General features: G+C 41.8%; 1 protein-coding gene across 10 annotated transcripts in view; it reads right to left on the bottom strand.

Moving 5' to 3' along the window:
• The window catches only part of mllt10 (MLLT10 histone lysine methyltransferase DOT1L cofactor), a 298,105-nt gene that overhangs the window by 102,194 nt on the left and 175,487 nt on the right, over positions 1–20,424 (bottom strand). The window lies entirely within an intron of this gene.

Raw genomic sequence — 20,424 nt, 5'->3', positions numbered from 1 at the left:
ATACAACTCAGAAAACATCCTGGCAGTTTTGAAAAAAATGATGCGGCTGAGAGTAAGGATGAAGAAGCCCATAAGCGATGTTTCTTTTGTGCATTTGTGCAAGAGAAGACCTTGGAGAAATGCAGTTGCTGTTACCAGCTTGTGAAGCTAGCTATTTGTGAAGAACTGAAATTGTGCTTTTGAGGGGGTGCTGGACTGCAGTTTTCAGATTCCAGGAGAGCAGAGTCTCAGGTGGGGAAGGGAACTGCCAGAACTCAAACAGTAGCGACTGTGCATGTGGGAGTGGGCTTTTGAGTGATCTCCAAAACAAAGTCTTCAACAAGTGAAGAACTGGAATCCACGTGAAGCCTAATGAGATCTGATGACCCACAGGTGACATTGCTGTGGAAACCATGGGAGTCTCTTGACCACATTTGTTATTTAATGTTATGGGTAGAATTAAGCTTGTCTGTTAACTCAAGTTAATTCTAATTGGATGTTAGAATACAAAGCACATATACATTATAGATTGTATCACTGTTCTACCTTTATGCAGTAAAGTGTAATGTGTTTATTTAAAATCATTAAAACTAAAATGGCTGATTACGTTTTACAAGTGCATATTGAACTGAATATATAATTAACTTGGCAATGAACAAGCTAGGAAGCAACCAAGAACGATTAGAGGTAGGATTCTAGAAAAATAAAGTCACTTCACCTTGCTGTGAACAGGGTCTGGCTGTGTGCAAGCTGGCTGCCTCATTTTCTACAATACAACTGTGACTACATTTCTAAATTATTTAATTAGAAGTAAAGTTCTTTGGATTCAAGTAATGAATACCTGAACTAAAAGATTTAATTTCATATTTCCTTCCAAAGTGCATCAATTCATGTATCTCTATTAAATTTCATCAGTCATTTGTGTATTTCAACAGTGTCACTACGCTCTCTCAAAACAAGTCATCTCCAAACTTGGCAATTTTGCACTGTACACCCAAAGATTTAGGTTGAATACATGCATCACAAGACGAAATGGTCCTTCCACTGAAACCCAGGAAACAATACTTTTTATGGCTGCACAAGACATTGGTAAGCCCACATTTGGACTGCTGCATATAATTCTGTTTGTCCTGCTGCAGGAAGAATGTTACTAAACTGGAAAGGGGGCAAAAATGATTTAGAAGGATGTTACCAAAGACAGGCGGGCTTGAGTTATAAGGAGACGCTAGATAGATTAGGGCATTTTTTTCCCCCCTAGCGTAGGAGGCTACGCTAGGGGGGAAAAATAGAGATTTATAAAATCCATGAAGGGCATAGATAAGGTAGATAATAAAACAAGATCTCTTCCCAAGGGTAGGGGATTTGAAAACTAGAGGGAATAGGTAAGGTGCCAGGGAAAACATGCAAAAGGGTCGAGAGGGGCAACTTTTCACAGAGATTGGTGCATATGTGGAATGAACTGCCAGAGGAGATGGTAAGGCAAGTACAATTAAAACATTTAAAAGATATTTGGATAGGTACATGGATAAGAAAGGTATAGAGGTTTATGAGTCAAATGAGACTAGTTCAGTTTAGGGTCTGTTTCCATGCAGTATGACTGTGACTCTACACAAGTAAAATAAATTGCAGTGGTTAGCACTGCTGCCTCACAGTGCCAGGGACCTGGATTCCATTCCCATCTTCAGCAATTGTCTGTGTGGAACTTAAACATTCTCCCTGTGTCGGCATGGGTTTCTTCTGGGTGCTCCAGTCTCCTCCTACAGTCCAAAAATATGCAGGTTGGGTGAACTGGCCAAGCTACATTGACCGTACTATTCAGGAATGTGTAGGTTTAGGGGCATTAGTCAGGGGTGTTTCTGATTTTGGAGAAGATTTGTAGCTCAGGTTGTGAATCAGTTTACAACTCAGGGCTAAGTGTAGAGTAGTAGGGGCTTGGGTCTGGGTGGGTTACTCTTCAGCGGATTGGTGTGGACTTGTTGGGCCAAATAACCTGTTTCTGCATTGTAGGGATTCTATGAATACAATAGACAATAGACAATAGATGCAGGAGTAGGCCATTCTGCCCTTCGAGCCTGCAACGCCATTCAATATGATCATGGCTGATCATTCCTAATCAGTATCCTGTTCCAGCCTTATCTCCATACCCCTTGACTCCACTATCTTTAAGAGCTCTATCCAATTCTTTCTTAAATGAATCCAGAGACTGGGCCTCCACTGCCCTCTGGGGCAGAGCATTCCACACAGCCACCACTCTCTGGGTGAAGTAGTTTCTCCTCATCTCTGTCCTAAATGGTCTACCCTGTATTTTTAAGTTGTGTCCTCTGGTTCGGCACTCCCCCATCAACGGAAATATGTTCCCTCCTGCCAGAGTGTCCAATCCTTTCATAATCCTATACGTTTCAATCAGATCCCCTCTCAGTCTTCTAAACTCAAGGGTATACAAGCCCAGTCGCTTCAGTCTTTCCGTGTAAGGCAATCCTGCCATTCCAGGAATTGACCTCGTGAACCTACGCTGCACTCCCTCAATAGCCAGAATGTCTTTCCTCAAATTTGGAGACCAGAACTGTACACAGTACTCCAGGTGTGGTCTCACCAGGGCCCTGTACAGCTGCAGAAGCACCTCTTTGCTTCTATACTCAATCCCTCTTGTTATGAAGGCCAGCAAGCTATTAGCCTTCTTCACGACCTGCTGTACCTGCATGCTTGCCTTCATTGACTGGTGGACAAGAACACCCAGAATACATGGGAGTATGATGTCATTGCTAGCACTTAGATCTGGTTATCAGAGGGGACAGGATTTGTAGTTCAATATTCTAGGATACAGGTTCTTCAGGCAAGGCAGGGGAGGCAGCAAAAGATGGGGTGTTGCAATAGTGATCAGGGGATCAATTATAGCAATAAGGGACGATATCTTAGAAGGCTCCTCAAACAAAGTCATGTGGACAGAACTCAAAAACTAAAAAGGAGCAAATCACATTAGGAGTTTACTCTCCACCTCAACAAATAGACAAATAAAGGAGTAGATACTTTTACACTTCTCTAAAATTTTCCCATGTAATAGGTAGTAACAGTGGAATATTTCAACACTCTCAAAATAAACTGGGTAGTCATAATGTGAAAGGTTCAGAAGGAGTATAGTACCTAAAACGCTTGCAGCGGATCTTTCAAAGTCAATACTTGGAAGATCTTACAAGAGAGGGAGCAGTCCTGGAATTAATTCTAGGTAAAGTAGTCAGCCAAGTGGTTGAAGAATCTGTGGTGAAGCATTTTACATGCAATGATCATAACATCATTAGTTTCAAGATTGTTACGGAAAAGTCATTTGCCAGCTCTTGCCCATATCCCTTTAAACCCTTCATACTCATATACCCATCAGATGGATTTTAAATGTTGTAATTGTACCAGGCTCCACTAGTTCCTCTGGCAGCTCATTCCATTCATACATTACACTCTGCATGAAAATGTTGTCCCTTAGGTTCCTTTTAAATCTTCCTCCCACCTCACTCTCAACCCAGGCCCTCTAGCTCTAGACTCACCCAACCCAGGGAAAAGACCTTGTCTCTTTACCCTAATCATGCCCTCAGTTTTATAAATCTCTATAAGGTCACCCCTCAGCCTCTGACGCTCCAGGGAAAACAGCTCCAGCATATTCAACCTCTCCCTATAGCTCAAATCCTCCAACCCTGGCAACATCCTTGTAAATCTTTTCTAAACCCTTTCAAGATTCACAACATACTTCTAAAGGAGGGAGACCAGAATTGCACACAATATCCCAAAAGTGGCCTAACCAATGTCCTGTACAGCTGCAAAATGACCTCCCAGCTTCTATACTCCATGCTCTGACCAATAAAGTTAAAATCATACATCAGGTAGCTCCCTAATGAAGTGGCAACACTTCGAAAGCTTGCAATTCCAAATAAACCTGTTGGACTATAACCTGTTGTTGTGATTTTCAACTTTGTCCACTCCAGTCCAACACCAGCACCTCCATATCATTGCTAACAAATACAGGAAAGATTACCAAATGGCTTCTTATCCTATCCTATCTACCTATGACTCCACTTGCAAGGAACTATGAACCTGCATTCCAAGGTCTCCTTGTTCAGCTACACTCCCCTGGACCTTACCATTAAGTCCTGCCTTGATTTGCCTTTCGAAAAGGTAGCACCTCACATTTACCTAAATTAAACAAATCTAAATTATGGGACAAAGGTAGTCTGAGTGACCATCAGGAGAGGGAAATGGAATAGGCAGACTGTGCAGGGACCCTGTATGGCCATTGGTACACATCGGTACCAATGACATAGGTAGGGAAAGAGAGGACGACCTGAAAAGAGAATATAGGGAGTTAGGCTGGAAGGTAGAAAGCATGATGAGGAGAGTAGTAATCTCAAAATTGCTAACGGTGCAAAGTGCTAGTGAAGCTAGGAGTAGAGAGCTGGTATAGGTGAATTTGTGGCTGCAAGGCTAGTGTAGGAGGGAGGGCTTCAGATACGTGGATCATTGGGATAGCTTCTGGGGAAGGTGGTACCTGTACAAGGAGGACAGGTTGGACCTGAATTTGAGGGGCACCAATATCCTGGGCTGGAGGTTTGCTAGGGCTCTTTGGAAGGGTTTAAACTCAACTGGCAGAGGGGTGGGAACCCGAGGAAAGGATCAGATGATGAAGTAGGTAGTGAACAGCCAGATACAGTATGCAGAGAGTTTGAGGAGGGATAAGCACATGATAGTGCAAAAGTGCAGTCAGTGTGAAGGGTTGAAGTATGTCTATTTTAATGCAAGTAGTATCAAGAATAAGGGTGACAAACTCAGAGGATGGATCAGTACTTGGAACTATGATGTTGTGGCTATTATACAGATATGGATATCAAGGGGCAGGAAAGGTTGTTGGAAGTTTCAGCGTTGAGATGTTTCAAAAGGAATGGTGGGGGAGATCACTGAGAAGGTTTTTTGTACAGAGTCAATATGGGTGGAAGTCAGAAACAGGAATGGATCAGACACTTGGGAGTCTTCTACAGCTCTCTCTCCCCTCCTCTCCACCACCACCCTCCACTGGCCTGATGAAGGGTTTATGTCCAAAATGTCAATTCTCCTACTCCTAGGATGCTGTCTGGCCTGCTGTGCTTTTCCAGGACTACACTTTCGACTGTTGAATAATGAAGGCCCATTTCAAATAATATCTCCATGAAAAGACCCAAAAATGGTCACTCAGTCTTGAAAAATCCCCAGTCTATCTCAGATTCATCTGACTGAGCAGTGCTCCGAAAGTTTGCGATTTCAAATAAACCTGTTGAACGAAAACCTGATGTCACGTAACTTCTGAGTATACCTCAGATTACCCCCAACAGTAAGGTTTCTCAGAAGTCTGAGCAAAAGGTGTAGCAAACTGAATTCATGCTCCAAACTGTGACAGTATCAGTGTTGTTTGCCACCAGCAGAATATTTCCATCAAGCAAAACAGACATTCTATTACACAAATGAGTAAGATCTTACTTGAATTGCCAATCCTTCTTGAATTGCAGTAATGTTAGGAGATTACAGGGTGACCTGGACAGGTTAGGTGAGTGGTCAGATGCATGGCAGATGCAGTTTAATGTGGATAAATGTATGGTTATCCACTTTGGTGGCAAGAATAGGAAGGCAGATTACTACCTAAATGGAATCAATTTAGGTAAAGGGGCAGTACAAAGAGGTCTGGGTGTTCTTGTACACCAGTCAATGAAGGCAAGCATGCAGGTACAGCAGGTAGTGAAGGCGGCTAATAGCATGCTGGCCTTCATAACAAGAGGGATCGAGTATAGAAGCAAAGAGGTTCTTCTGCAGCTGTACAGGGCCCTGGTGAGACCACACCTGGAGACATTCTGGCTATTGAGGGAGTGCAGCGTAGGTTCACGAGGTCAATTCCTGGAATGGCGGGATTACCTTACGCTGAAAGACTGGAGCGACTGGGCTTGTATACCATTGAGTTTAAAAGACTGAGAGGGGATCTGATTGAGACATACAAGATTATTAAAGGATTGGACACTGTGGAGGCAGGAAACATGCTTCCGCTGACGGGTGAGTGCCGAACCAGAGGACACAACTTAAAAATACGGGGTAGACCATTTAGGACAGAGATAAGGAGAAACTTCTTCACCCAGAGAGTGGTGGCTGTGTGGAACGCTCTGCCCCAGAGGGCAGTGGAGGCCCAGACTCTGGATTCATTTAAGAGTTGGATAGAGCTCTCAAGGATAGTGGAATAAAGGGTTATGGAGATAAGGCAGGAACAGGATACTGATTAAGGATGATCAGCCATGATCATATTGAATGGTGGTGCAGGCTCAAAAGGCAGAATGGCCTACTCCTGCACCTGTTGTCTACCCAAGGGATACTAGGTCTGTAGGCTACATGTACCAAAGACTGGCGTATCACATAAAACAGTATCACCCTTCAGCTGCTCACAGGCAAACTTGCAAGTGTCTAATCTTAGATATGATACAGCAATTGAACAAGATTTGCTGCATAAATCTGAAAAATGAAAGGAATTACGTGAGAATTTTTGGATTGTCATTCGGGCTCACAATGTTGCATACTTATTTGTACTCTAAACGACAATATATTAAAAATACTGGCCCTGCTCTTTGCAGACAGTAGAAACAATTTCATGCAATATGCAAGTTTCAACGCAACAAAATAGGTGACAGCCATTTGGCAATTCACTTCTCAGGGACAAATCTAAAAAATTAGGATCAGACATTCAGGGGAGATAATAAGAAGCACTTTCACCCCATAAAGGACAGTAGAGTTTGAATCAATCTTCCACAAATGGCAGCTGATGCTAGATCAGTTGTTAATTTTAAAAAGGAGATAGATAATGTCTTTGCTTAGCAAAAAATTAAGAGATATCAGCCCAAGGCAGCTTGGTGGTCGGCTACTGTTCTCAAGATCTCACTGAACGAGAAACAGGCTCAATGAGCTGAATGGCCTATTCCAGTTCTTATGTCCGTATACCTGCCTGGGTTAAAATTTAAACAAAATTTAAGCATAGAGACCATTCTCCATGGCAATGCCTTCACCAAGCAAGAGTCCAGCTGCCAATCACACTCTTATAACCCTCTAAATACATGAGCAAAAGTATGAATAAAGGGTGACGAAATGCCTTACTGTTTAGCCATGAGAGCATGATTGGCAGCCTGACATCTTTTTGAGGCAATGAACTATCTGAGAAAAGTCTAGAATAGGTAAACCAGTACAAATGTCAGCCTTTAAGAAGTTATGTTTAAATGATTATAATTCAATAAAGAGCTGGAAATAGAGCTTTAGAGTATGGAAACGGACCCTTCAGTTCAACTCCTCCATGCCAACAGATATCCTAAACACATGTAGTCCCATTTGCCAGCATTTGGCCTATACGCCTCTAAACCCTGTCTGTTCTAAAATTCAGTGTGAATTAAGTTCCAGCTATTCGACATTAATGCTGGTCTTCAAATTTTAGTTTGGCTGCAAGAATGGCATATTGGAAAACATTTACAAGATGGTGGCAAGAATGATACAGATATTGAAGGCTGATGGGCCAAGAGGAAATTTTGCTTGAGCATCTCTTCCGAATCAGTTGCCACACAACTCTGGCACTGCTCTACCACAGTGTTCTATATCACCACCACCACCATCCTGGTCGTGTACATACACCTTCTGTGGAAGTTGTAAAGTTTCACTCCTCTGATTTGCAGAGTATTGGAGTATGCAGCAAATTGCTACAAATCTAGAGAGAGATTAGACTTGAGCTAGAAGCACCATACCTGATATGGCTTCTTTGACTTGCTCAGTAAGAGCTCTGGCTTGTATGTAGTTCTTACTGTCTCAGAGCCCTGTGTTTATGTTAGGGATTCTCAGAGGCTTAATGAGCCATATGCACAATGCATCCTCTCTAATTCTAAGAGGACAGCTTGAGTTGCAGACAGGATTGAAGTCTGAGACAAGGCATCATGAAGACTTCAGACCAATCAAGAACTTAAATCAGACTAGTGGTTAAATGTAGTCTCCTGGCAAAGAAATCATGATCAGTTGCTTGATGAACAAACCTACGTTGCTGATGCTACATGTTGTCCAGAATAAGCTTGTGCCATAGAAGTCTTAACTTTATAGCTGAGGCAATGCATGTGCTATAAAGTTGGGCATCAATTCCTGCTACAATAGTTAATGTAGGTCACTGATTACAAAACTGATTTACAAAACATTAATATGCTGGAAAATGAAATCATTTACATCTCAATTTCAGCACACTGCTTGCCTTGGTTATTTTAGTGCATGTAATGAATTCCAACAGCTTGGACAAAAAAGTACTGATCATGTCATAAAATGCAAACATGCTGTACTTCAGATCTCATTTTCATAACTGATTCATTTATTCTTGTCACATGTACTGCAATACAGCAAAAAGTATTGTTTTGCATGCTATGAGAACGAAAGTGCACAAGAGAGCGTGATCAGAATTAACATTCGAGTGGTTCATTCAAACGTTTTCTAACAGCAGGGTAGAAGCTGTTCTTGAATCTATTCATATGCGTATATTTTTGTACCTTCTGTCTGACGGAAGAGGGTGGAAGGGAGTATAACCTGGGTGGGAGGGGTCACTGATTATGTAGGCTGCTTTCCTGAAGCAGTGGGAAGTATAGATGGTGTCAATGGATGGAAGGCCGGTTTGCATGATGGTCTGGGCTGTGTTCTCAAGTCTCTAGTTTCTTGCAGTCTTGGGAAGATCTGTGATGCACGCATATAGGAAGCTTTCTATAGTGTAACAAAAAAAAATTGGTAAGAGTCCTTGTGGACATGCAGAATTTCCTTAGTCTCGTAGAGATGTTCATGTGCTTTTTTGACTGTCACAACTACTTGGGTAGACCAGGACGGATTGTTGGTAGTCATCACTCCCAGGAACCTGACGCTCTCTACCTCAGCACCACTGTTACAGACAGGGGCGTGCCATCCACTCTGCTTCCTGAAGTCAATGACCAGCACCTTTGTTTTGCTGACATTGTTGGAGACATGTTTGCCTTCACACCATGCTGCTAAGCACCAAATCTCCTTCCTGTATTCTATCTCATCAGTGTTTGAGACCCGACTTACAATGGTGGTGTTATCAGCAAACTTTAAATGGATTTGGGACAGAATTTGGCCACATAGCCCTGAATGTATAAGGAGTATAGTAGGGGGCCGAGTACACAGCCTTGTGGGGCACCAGTGTTTAGGATTATGATTGAAGTGTTGTTGTGTTTTCTTACTGAGGTCTATGGGTCAGGAAGTCGACGACCCAATTACAGAGAGGGGAGCTGAGACCCAGGTGTCTGAGTTTAGAGATGAGTTTGTTTTGAATTATGGTGTTGAAGGCAGAGCTGTAGTCAATAAGGTGCCTGATGTAGGTATCCTAGTTAACCAGATGTTCCAGGGATAAGTGTATGGCTAGGGAGATAGCCTCTACTTTGAACCTGTTGCACCAGTAGGAGTACTGCAAAGGATCAAGGCAACTTTGTAAGCTGGAGTTAACGTGAGCCATGATTAACCTCTCAAAGTACTTCATAATTATGGACATCAGAGCCACTAGGCAGTAGTCATTGAGGCAAACAGCATGATTTTTCTGTGGTACTGGGATGATGGTGGTCTTCTTGAAGCAGGTGGGGACCTCAGGTTGTAGTAAGGAGGGGTTCAAGATGTCTGCAGATACTCCCACCAGCTGGTCCACACAGGATCTAAGTGCACAGCCAGGGACCCCATTCGGGCCAGTTGCTTTTCATGGGTTCACTCTCAAGAGGTCGGATCTAATTCTGCGACAGCGACCATGGGTACAGGTGCGTCCGAGGCTTTTGGGATAGATTATATTGTTTCACTGACATTCTGTTCAAAACAAGCATAGAAAGCATACTGTGGCCAGCAATTCTGTTCGACTTCACTTTGTAGCCCATTATATCGTGTAAGCCTTGCCACAAACAATGGGCGTGTGGTTGGTCCGGGTCTCAAGCTTAGTTTGCTACTGCCTCTTGGCATCTCTGATGGCCTTACCAAGGTCATACCTGCGTTTCCTGTTTAGGTCAAGGTTGCCCAACTTGCATAAATATTCTTTTTCATCACAGCTCTGATCTAGATCAGAGGTTTGATCATGATCTTACACATGAACTGTTTACTCAAGAATGTAGAGAAAATTTCCCATAGAAAATTGCAACGTAATTCATCATATATTTTTCAAACTATTTCAGAAATTGAAGATATAAAGTTAGCCTTACTTTAAGGCTTGACACCATCTTTCCACATTGCAGCTATGACTACACTTGAAAGCACTTCAAAATATCTGGTGGCTGAAAAAGATGCTTTCTCAATGCAAAGTTTTCCTTTTTTCCCCAACTCCAACTAAAGAATGAACAACTCACATTTAAATAGCTCCTGTCACAATCTTTGGATAGTCCAAAGTGATTCTAAAACAATGAAGCACTTTTTAAGTATTGTAACTGTCATTACATAGGGAATTGTTATAGTCAGTTTTCATATAGCAACAGTAATATCACAAACACCAATGAGATAAAAAAATATCCATCTCCACTATTTTTACTCACTGTTTTGTGTTTTAAGATTATAAGTTCATTATTGCTCTTGAAGGCAGGACAACTCTAACCTGTAAAACTGACAATGGTCAGAATAATTCTATAAAAGCAAACAAAGAGAAGCATTTGGACTACATGTACTTGCAAATGCATCTTTAGTACCAATTATATCAAAAAATTATCAACAAATAGTTTTCTTTTAAACTGGAGTTACCCTTGATATAATGTTATTCTGTTCATAAATTTGCTCGTTTCAGCTAATGATCAAGTTTTGAATCTAGACTGAGACAGTGGTGGAGAAGCATATACATGAAAATTAAACCTGAAGGTCAAGTATACTTTAGTTCTTATGGTATGATCAATATTTTTGGTTCAAGCTGTTACAATTTTTTGTTCAGTTTCTGTAGCTCCAGTATTACATGAGCCTCCTTGCTTTTCTCCAAGCCTTTAAGTTCTCTCCTACAGCTCTTAACAAAATTAAGTTGATCCAGTGTAGGTAATATCGCATTTAAAACTCTTGTTGAAATTTAATTTCATAATGCCTAAGAATGAATCAAATTATTAGGAATCCTTTCAGTAGATATTCCATAGATTTTATTTTCTGCAAGGTTAGTAGTAATATTGCTTTCTAATAAGTAAAGCCAATAATTAGTCTGGAAGTATTCGGACAAATGTAATCGAAATTCAGACATCGTAGTCACCTCTTCTCAGAGTAGGGAGTCAGATTCATTTCTAGGTTATTTATGAAGGCACTGCTGGAAAATTGGTTAAGGTTTTCTTTGTAAATGAAATTTTAAATGATGGAATTAAAACAGCAAAAAGTAATTAAATTAGTTAACCCTTTCAGCCGGTGCCCTCAGCAGCTTCCTAATCAACACATTCTTTGGAGTGCTGAATTCTACATTAAATTGTGAGCATAGTAAAATTTTACATAAGAAAAGTATTGTCTACTCCCCAACGCAAACAAAATGAAATTAGAATACATGCAAAACCTGACCATGCATCTGACAGCATGCCATCCACACTCAACACCATCAGTATTGTCTCTGGTTGCTAAATTGAAGCACTGCTACACTCAGTTCAATGAAGAGGTCAATGTGTTTCAGTTGCCTAGAGACTGATGGTTGCTACAGCAGCGCTTGATAAGCCATGCTAAAATCAGCTTCAGTTCAGAGCCACAATACCATTTTAGTATGAGTAAAAGAGGAGTTCAACCTGCCTGAAACTGTGTTTGTTATGCAGCTTCATTCTGTATGAGGCAATATATTTTGCGAAATAGAATAACACATACATTCTAATGAGAAGAAAAATGAGATTAAAATTCAAACAACTACGCTTCTTTTGTTCCTTCAATCAAGTCACATGTTGTAAAAGAATTTTCCCCTACAGCAATAAATTCCTTTCATTCCCAGAAGAAAATCAAGTCCTGGAAGTAAGAGACATTTTCTTGGTTCCACCTTTTGAGTGCCCCTCTTTGACAACTCCACTACAAGACAATAAGCGGCTTCATATTTAGTAGATCATTGGAAAGCTACTTTCATAGGTTGCATTTAAATTGATCATTTGATGAGGACAGTACAGCACAAATTGATTCAATGGTACAAATTGAAGCAAAAAATTAAAAATGCATTTTTAATAACTATACGTTATTTCAAAATTCTAAGTATTCCATATGAAGCAATTTCAAATGCTAGACAGAATACAAGATAGCCATAGTTCCACAATGATCATGATGTCAAAAGACTGTTTAGTCAGTTTTTCAACCCAACTAAAAAAGAGCAATGCTTCAAAAACATGTAAAAAATTATTCCCTGCTTAAGTTCTACAAGACAATTTATTTCTGGTTGCAATGGTGTGCATAGCATACTCTAAACTTTGCTGCTTACAACTCATAGTCAGCTCACCTGAAAAATCACATGGTTAACATTCATGCATGACCATTCCACACATTGATAATGTACAAAATTTGAAACAGTTCCATTTATATCATTACAATATACAAGTACTGTTTAAAGCTAAATAGTATATTTTCTAAACATATATACCACAGATACTAAAACATTTCATAAAAATTGTACATGAACTATACAAACAATCACCATAAATGGCAATGTATAAATTCATTTTGCATACAAGGTGACCCCACACTTTCAGCACAAATTCTGGTTTTTGCATTTCTTGACGACTCCATTCAGACAGGGACTGATATTAATATTATTAGAAAACTATTTTACTCCAGAAAAATATGTTTTACTTATAGTAAACTGAAACTGGCTCATGGAATCAGGTAGACAATATGGGCCGTGCTGTAAATAAGATGTGCGGGAGCTTAAGATATGTCAACACAGCAGACAGTCCATGGCATGGTGAGTGTTGAACAGTAATAAAAGATCCAGTAAAAAGAATTAAGCATAAGATGCTTTTAAGCCAAAGTTGTATCATTTGATAACTTGTCAAATCAATGTGTTGCAGGAATGGGATTCAAAGACAGGGTGAAATTATGGATCGCATGTGTGTGGAATGAGTATCCCAAAGTCCTACGTAAAGATTGCAGCTTATTAGTGTGACACATTCAGATTCCATATAAATCGGTTTGAGAAGAGATAACTGGGAAGAAATAACACCACATTGCAGTTATACCAAGAAGTCGAATGTCAATGGTTCAAACGTTACTCGTATACCTCAACAAGTCACTCAAGGATCATGTTTGCACTGAATGGAAAAGGTGGATGGTTGAGAGGAAGAAACCTTCACAGAATGAAAATGCGTATACTGCTCTACTTAATGTTTTGTGTCAATTCATTGTCAAACCAGGCAATGATATGTGTGCACAAAATATCACTGGATGATTCTAAAAATGTAGAATATCTAATTCAACGGATGACAGGAAGATGGCTTGTTGCGCAGTCATGACTCTGAAAGCAGATGCACCAGATATCATCCAGAGTGGGTTTGTTGCTTTGAGGACAGCCAAAATTGCTCAGAATGCATATTATGTCAGATACGAAGACAATCAATTTGATGAGATTTAAAATACTTGTGGTGGTTAAAAGCATCTTTACACAATTATTTTGCCGTGCATGTAGACAGGCTGTTCCAGTTCAGCTACACACAAATCTACGTGGCAATATGGTAAATTGCCCAGGTGTGATCCATAGTTAAAAGGAGGACAAACCCAACCAGGCCTATGTTGTGCTTACTCTGCACTTGCAATTGATTTATGCAATACTGTTGTTAGGGTTACAAACGGCTTATTTAATAAGGACCGTTCTCTCATTACAGATGACTGGTCATGGTTTAACCTAAGGGTCACCAAATCTCAGGCAAGGGGAGACATTGAGAAAGAGAGTGTTTAATGGTGACCTTTGCTGGTGTGGGAATTGAACCATTATTGGTATTATTCTGCATTGCAAATCAACAGTCCAGCAAACTGAACTACCAACGTATACCACACAAGTTAATCAGTGTTGGCTGTTGGAGTTTTGCCATCCTGAGCCACTGGCTCAAGGCCATATTTCTTACAAGTGTGGGTCCTATTTCTTGTCCTAATTGACTTTTTACAGATTTAAATCTGATTCTAGGACTCACTTTCTTTCTTTCTAACTCTCAGATACTGATGTTGCTCCATCTGATCTTAATCTGTTGCCATTAGCACTTCATTGGTCTGCACAGATCTATATTTCATTACTGCCAGTGCCACCCACGTTTTATTCCACACGACTCTTGATTTCTTATTTAAGCTTCCGCTACCTTGCAATTACACCTGTCCTTTGATGTTTACAGATAAGGATGGCTTAGCAATATTCGTCCATTAGAGTTCGTAGCTCAGTCTTATGTGCACACCAATTACTATCTCATTAATAAAGTGATGGTTAAGGAGCTATCATTCAGCACTTGATTTGCAATAACTTGCTCATTATGCACAGTTTGTGTTCTGCAAGGACTACTCACCACCAGATCTTATTACAACTCTGGTTCAAATATGGAACAAAAGAACTGAATTCTAAGGTGAGCTGAGTGTGACTATTCTTGACAGCAAGACAGCATTTAACCGTTGGGAACACCTAGCAAATTAGAGTCAATGGGAATCGGGGAAAACTCTCCTTTTGGAGAGAGGTCCATATGAAACAGAACATAGCTGCAATCGTTGAGAGTTATTTCTAATCCGATCACAGGAAATTTCTGCAGAGTTCCTAAATATAAAGCGTTAGGCCCAAACATCTTCAGCAGCTTTATCTTTCCCTCCATCATAAGGTCAGAATGGGGATGTTCTTTGATGATTGCACAATGGTGAAATCATTCTCAACTCCTCAGACACTGATACGGTTACAACCCATGTACAAATGCAGCAAAACCTAGACAATATCAAGATTTGGGCTGACAAGTGACAAGTCACCATTCGAGTGCTAAGCAAAGACCATCCCCATTGCACATTGACATTCAATGTTATTACTACTGTTATTTGCCCCCACTATCTACATTCTGGTTACCACTGACCAGAGTCTGGACTGGAGTAGCCATATCAATACTGTGGCGACAAGAACAGGTCAAGGGCTAGAAATCCTATGAGAAATTCACCTCCCAACCACCCAAAGCCTGTCCAGCACCTACAAGGCACAAGTCAGGAGTGTGATAGAATACCTACCACTTGCCTGAATGAATGCAGCTCCAATAGCAAATGATCAAGGACAAAACAGCCCAGTTGATTTGCACCGCATCCATAAACATTTAGATTAGATTAGATTACTTACAGTGTGGAAACAGGCCCTTCGGCCCAACAAGTCCACACCGCCCCGCGGGGGGCAACCCACCCATACCCCTACCTAACACTACGGGCAATTTAGCATAGCCAATTCACCTGACCTGCACATCTTTGGACATCTCCTTCCACTGACACAAGCTCCAGTTTGTGCCATCTACATTAACTGTATTGGGCACTGGTAAGACCACACGTGGAGTACAGTGTGTGGTTTGTTCTCATCTGAGGATGCATGTTTTGGCTATTGACGGAATGTAAAGTAAATTTACCAGACTGACTCCTGGGATAGTGGGGCTAACATACAGGAAAGGACTGTATCGATTAAGGCTACATAGTCACTGGAGTTTAGAATGAGGAGGGATCTGATAGAAATGCATATAATTCTAACAGGATTAGAAAGGATAGGTGGAGGAAGAATGTTGTTATGTCCAGCAAGTCCAGTACCAGGAGTCACAGCCTTTTAGAAAAGAAAGGGGGGGGGGGGGCGGGGAAGAGAGCAAGTGAGAGGGCAGAGGGCAAGCGAGAGGGCGCGAGAGAAAGGGCGAGAGAGAGAGGGCGAGAGAGAGCGCGAGAGGGCGAGAGCGAGAGAGAGATATCAAAGAACGTGGATGGAAAGCAGGAACAAGTTATTGAGTTCAATGGTCATTTTCAATACTTGAGCAAGCTTGCAGGGCCAACAGCCTATCTGCTCCAATATATTCTATGCCTCTACATTTAGTTCGCGTTCTTAATAGGGTTCAAGACATCTGTCGGGGGCTCTACCCCAAATTTGTAAATCATCTCTGACCATACCGGAGGTGCCAGAGGGTTGGAGAGCAGCTAATGTGGTTCCACTTTACAATAAAAGTGGCAGAGATAGACCAAGGAACTATAGACCAGTGAGTAAAATATTAATGGTGGGGGACTCTTGTGATTGCAACCAGGTGGATCCTGTTGACTACAAGATCCTTGATTGAGGTTATTGACCTACACCAATCAGGAAGCCCTGACTGAACAATATACACAGGGGAGTATTGCCCTTTGATGTGAAGGGCACTGCTTGTTGCTGGCCGCTTGGGTGTTTCCTTTCTTCCTGGTGGTGGAAACCGAATAAAGATTTGTGCACCTTATGTCTTTCACTGTGTCCCACACCTGCAAACGCACAACATGGTGCTGGGGGGAAAAAATAAGCACTACCGCAGTTAGGCAGCAGTGTGGGGATTTATAAAAAAGGAGCAGGAGTGTCAGACATCCTGTTCATTATAAAAAAAAAGAAAAAAATAAAGAGAAAAAAAACAGGGGAGTATTGCCCTTTGATGTGAAGGGCACTGCTAGTCACTGGCCACTCGGGTGTTTCCTTTCTTCCTGGTGGTGGAAATTTGAATAAAGATTCGTGCGCCTTGTATCTTTCACGGTGTCTCACACCTGCACACACACACCATGGGTGCTGGGGGGAAAAATAAGCACTACCGCAGTTAGGCAGTAATATGGGGGTTTAAAGAAAGAAAAAAAACAGTAATGTCAGACATCCTGTTCACTCAGAGCTGGCTCTGATCGAGCTGGATCAGTGTCAATAACTCGCCACGTGTAAATAAAGAGTAACTTGATTTTCAGTCGTGAGTCTCACCATTATTGAGCTGCAAATTTTTGGCAAAAAAGTGTAAACTAAAAGCTGCAAAATAAGTCGTCTAACGTGATTGCATAGAAAAAAAAGATAAACAGGGGAGTATTGCCCTTTGATGTGAAGGGCACTTCTTGTCACAGGCTACTCGGGTATTTCCTTTCTTCCTGGTGGTGGAAATTTGAATAAAGATTCGTGCACCTTGTGTCTTTCACGGTGTCTCATACCTGCACACACACAACATGGGTGCAGGGAAAAAAAGCACTACTGCAGTAAGGCAGTAGTGTGGGGTTAAGAAAAAAACACAAAGATAAACAAAACAAAAAATACACCTGCACACACAGATGTATGGGTGCTGGGGGAAAAAATAACCACTATTGCCTAAGGGGGTTAAAAAAAAGAAAAAAGAAAATATAAACAGGAGAGTTGCCTCTGGAATTTTAGTTTTGTCCCTTTAAGGCCATAAAACAGCAGGCCCTGTACCGACTGCTGCTGTACACCGTCCACCTCTTCTCCCTCACCCACCGCCTGGAGACACCTTGGCGTTTCCATTTGCCACCAGGCAGCAGGAATCCCCAGTGGAGGGCTCTCTACGCAGGGGTCCTCCCCCTTTCTTTCAGGGATGTGGGGTGGAAGGTGCTACATGCAGCGGTCCCCTGCAACTGCAGATTGTTGTGGTTCACGGACTCTCAGCCCAGCTGCTTGTTCTGTGGTGCCGTGGAGTCCATGGACTATGTATATACTGGGTGTGGGCGTCTGCACTTCCTTTTTGATTTTCTCTAAAACCTCCTCCTCTGCTTTTGGTTGCACTTCAGTCCCACGCTGCTGATCTTCGGGCACCCAGTACAGAGGAGGGAGGGCAGGTCTGAAGACCTCCTAGTGGGTCTGCTCCTGGGCCTGGCCAAACTGGACATAAATAGGTCCAAGCAGCGGGCAGTGGAGGGGGTCGTTAGGGCCGACTGCCTGCCCCTCTTCCGCGGTTACGTTATAGCCCGGGTGTCTCTGGAAAAGGAGCACGCGGTGTCCACTGACACCCTGGAGGTGTTCAGGGAGAGGGGAGTGCTGCAGGGAGTGGAGTGCATTATTGCCCCCTCCAACTCTATTTTGATTTAATCCCTGCCCTCCCCTTCACTGTTTGATCACACAGCGTTGCCCTTTGATGTGAAGGGCACTGCTTGTCACAGGCCACACAGGTGTTTCTTTTCTTCCTGGTGGTGGAAATTTGAATAAGATTCGTGCACCTTGTGTCTTTCACTGAGTCTCACACCTGCACACACACACCATGGGTGCTGGGGAAAAAAAAGCATTACCGTAGTTAGGCAGTAGTCTAGGGGTAATAAGAAAAAAAGAAAAGAGAAAAAAAGAGAAAAAAAACAGGGCAGTATTGCTCTTTGATGAGAAGGGTGTCAGTCAGCCTGTCACTGACTACCCTGGTGTTTTCCTTTCTTCCTGGTTGTGGAAATTGAATAAATTTGTCTCTCAATTATTTATCTCACAATGTGATTAAACTGTTGTCTTTCACTGTGCATCACACCTGCACACACACCACATGGATGCTGGGGGAAATATAAGCACTACTGCAATTGGGTGGTAGAAGAGATTCTAAACCTCATATTTGTGTGCTTGCTTGCTTATTTATTTAATTCTTTTTAAACATCCCCACACTACCCTAGCTCTTGTAAATTCCTCATTGCTTCAAACTGTTGCTCCAACCAATTAATTCGATCTGATAGGATTTGCAACCAACATTTATTGCAGATATAATCCTTAGTAACACGTAAACTCTCTCAATACTCCCAAATCTGACAAGAGGAGCATATCACTCTACTAAAGACCATTTTTGCTCCTTCCATCTACAGACCCAGATAATAGCACCATCTTATTGCTCTACAAAACACTGGTCCTGGCTACCTTAAAAATATGGCTTATATTTTTAAAACTTAATCAAGAGACATGTCACAATAAAACATATAATCAAGAAAGATCCCACTCTACTCACTCTTGTAGATTTACAGCAAGGTTATACTTATAATTATACAATTATCTGTTTATGAGCTATGACATCTTCCAAACAAGTATGTCAGTTAGTAGTGTGGTTTCTTCCTCTCTCTCTCTCTCCCCTTCACTGACCACGTGCTGCTATTGTCTAGGAAAAGTAAGGACTGCAGATGCTAGAGATCAGACTCAAATGATCCGGATGAAGGGCTTATGCCCAAAACTTTAATTCTCTTGGTCCTCGGATGCTGCCTGACCTGCTGTACTTTTATAGCACTTCACTCTCAACACTGGCTATGGTCTGTCCTTCTCCCTTTTAAAACTGTCATTCTCTTGGCTTTTACTCTCCAAAGTTCCAAAACAATGTAACAGTTTATAAAACAATAATTGCTGCTCTTGGAATTCAAGGAAATCACCTCCAATACCTCCAAAAGGAAGCAGCTGTTACAGACACAAACTTTTCCCATCCTCCAACTTGGATTACCCAGAATCCTTAAACTGGTTAATTTGGTAGATCAATGTCAGATGGAAACTAACCCTGATTAATACTTGGTGATGCACTCTGGAAGAAGAACAAGGCAAGGGAGTACTCAATAAATTCAGTAGGAAGCTCAGAAGGTCTTCCCCATGGTTCTTGGATAGAGATAATGCCCCAGATGTAACGATACATCAGACATGAAAATCATGATCATCAGAGAAGTGAAAATCATCCAAGATAGTGGCGGAATAGGGTCTTCAGCAAGAGCTTGTCAGCTCTGTCCGTTTCATTCTCCTTTTATTTCTCTCTCTCGGGGTTTCTTCCCAGCCTCAGCATAGGCTCATGGTGGTGTCTCAGGCCAGTCTCCTACTGTCTCACAGCAGTCTCTCAGCCTGGTCTCTTGCCCACTCATGGCAGTCTGTTGGCCCAGTGTGCGAGTGGGTCCTGCCAGATATGTTCTGGATGCACTGAAGGGAGATTGGGGAGGCCGCAATTTCAGCAGCAGCGATGGTATTGTGTCCCAACACAGGAAGAGCAAGGGTGAGGGAGGTCCCCCTGAAAAAGACCTCTGGGTTGCAGTCCATCTGGTCTGGCTGGTTTGTCCATCTTCAGACCTTTCTGCATCCCTAGTAACTTCTCCTTAGTGATGGCACTACACTCACCTCTGCAACACTTTTCATTTCCTGCTTCACTAACACTGTCACCACGATAAATGCACAAAGGAAACCTCCAATTGCCTGACTGGGAATCAGACCTAGGTCGAAAGTGCTGAATCCTAACCACTAGACCACCAGGGAAGGCTACTGACTGTCTTCAAGTTCTGGTATGCTGCTGGTGTTTTCCACTGTGAAAATTGATGCAAAGTACCTATTCAGATACTCCATCACTTTGTCATTCCTAATTAGGACTTCTCCAACCTCATTTTCCAGTGATCCAATGTCCATTCTTGCCTCACTCCTATCTTTCAAATATCTGAAAAAAACACTCCTGCAATTTTTTTACATTACCAGCTAGCTTACTCTCCTATTTCATCTTCTTCTCCCTT

Source organism: Chiloscyllium punctatum, chromosome 8 (assembly GCF_047496795.1).
Source record: "Chiloscyllium punctatum isolate Juve2018m chromosome 8, sChiPun1.3, whole genome shotgun sequence".
In the NCBI taxonomy this organism is placed as follows: Eukaryota; Metazoa; Chordata; class Chondrichthyes; order Orectolobiformes; family Hemiscylliidae; genus Chiloscyllium; species Chiloscyllium punctatum.
Note: the sequence above shows the minus strand (reverse complement) of the source record. Positions and strands in the feature narration are given on the sequence as shown.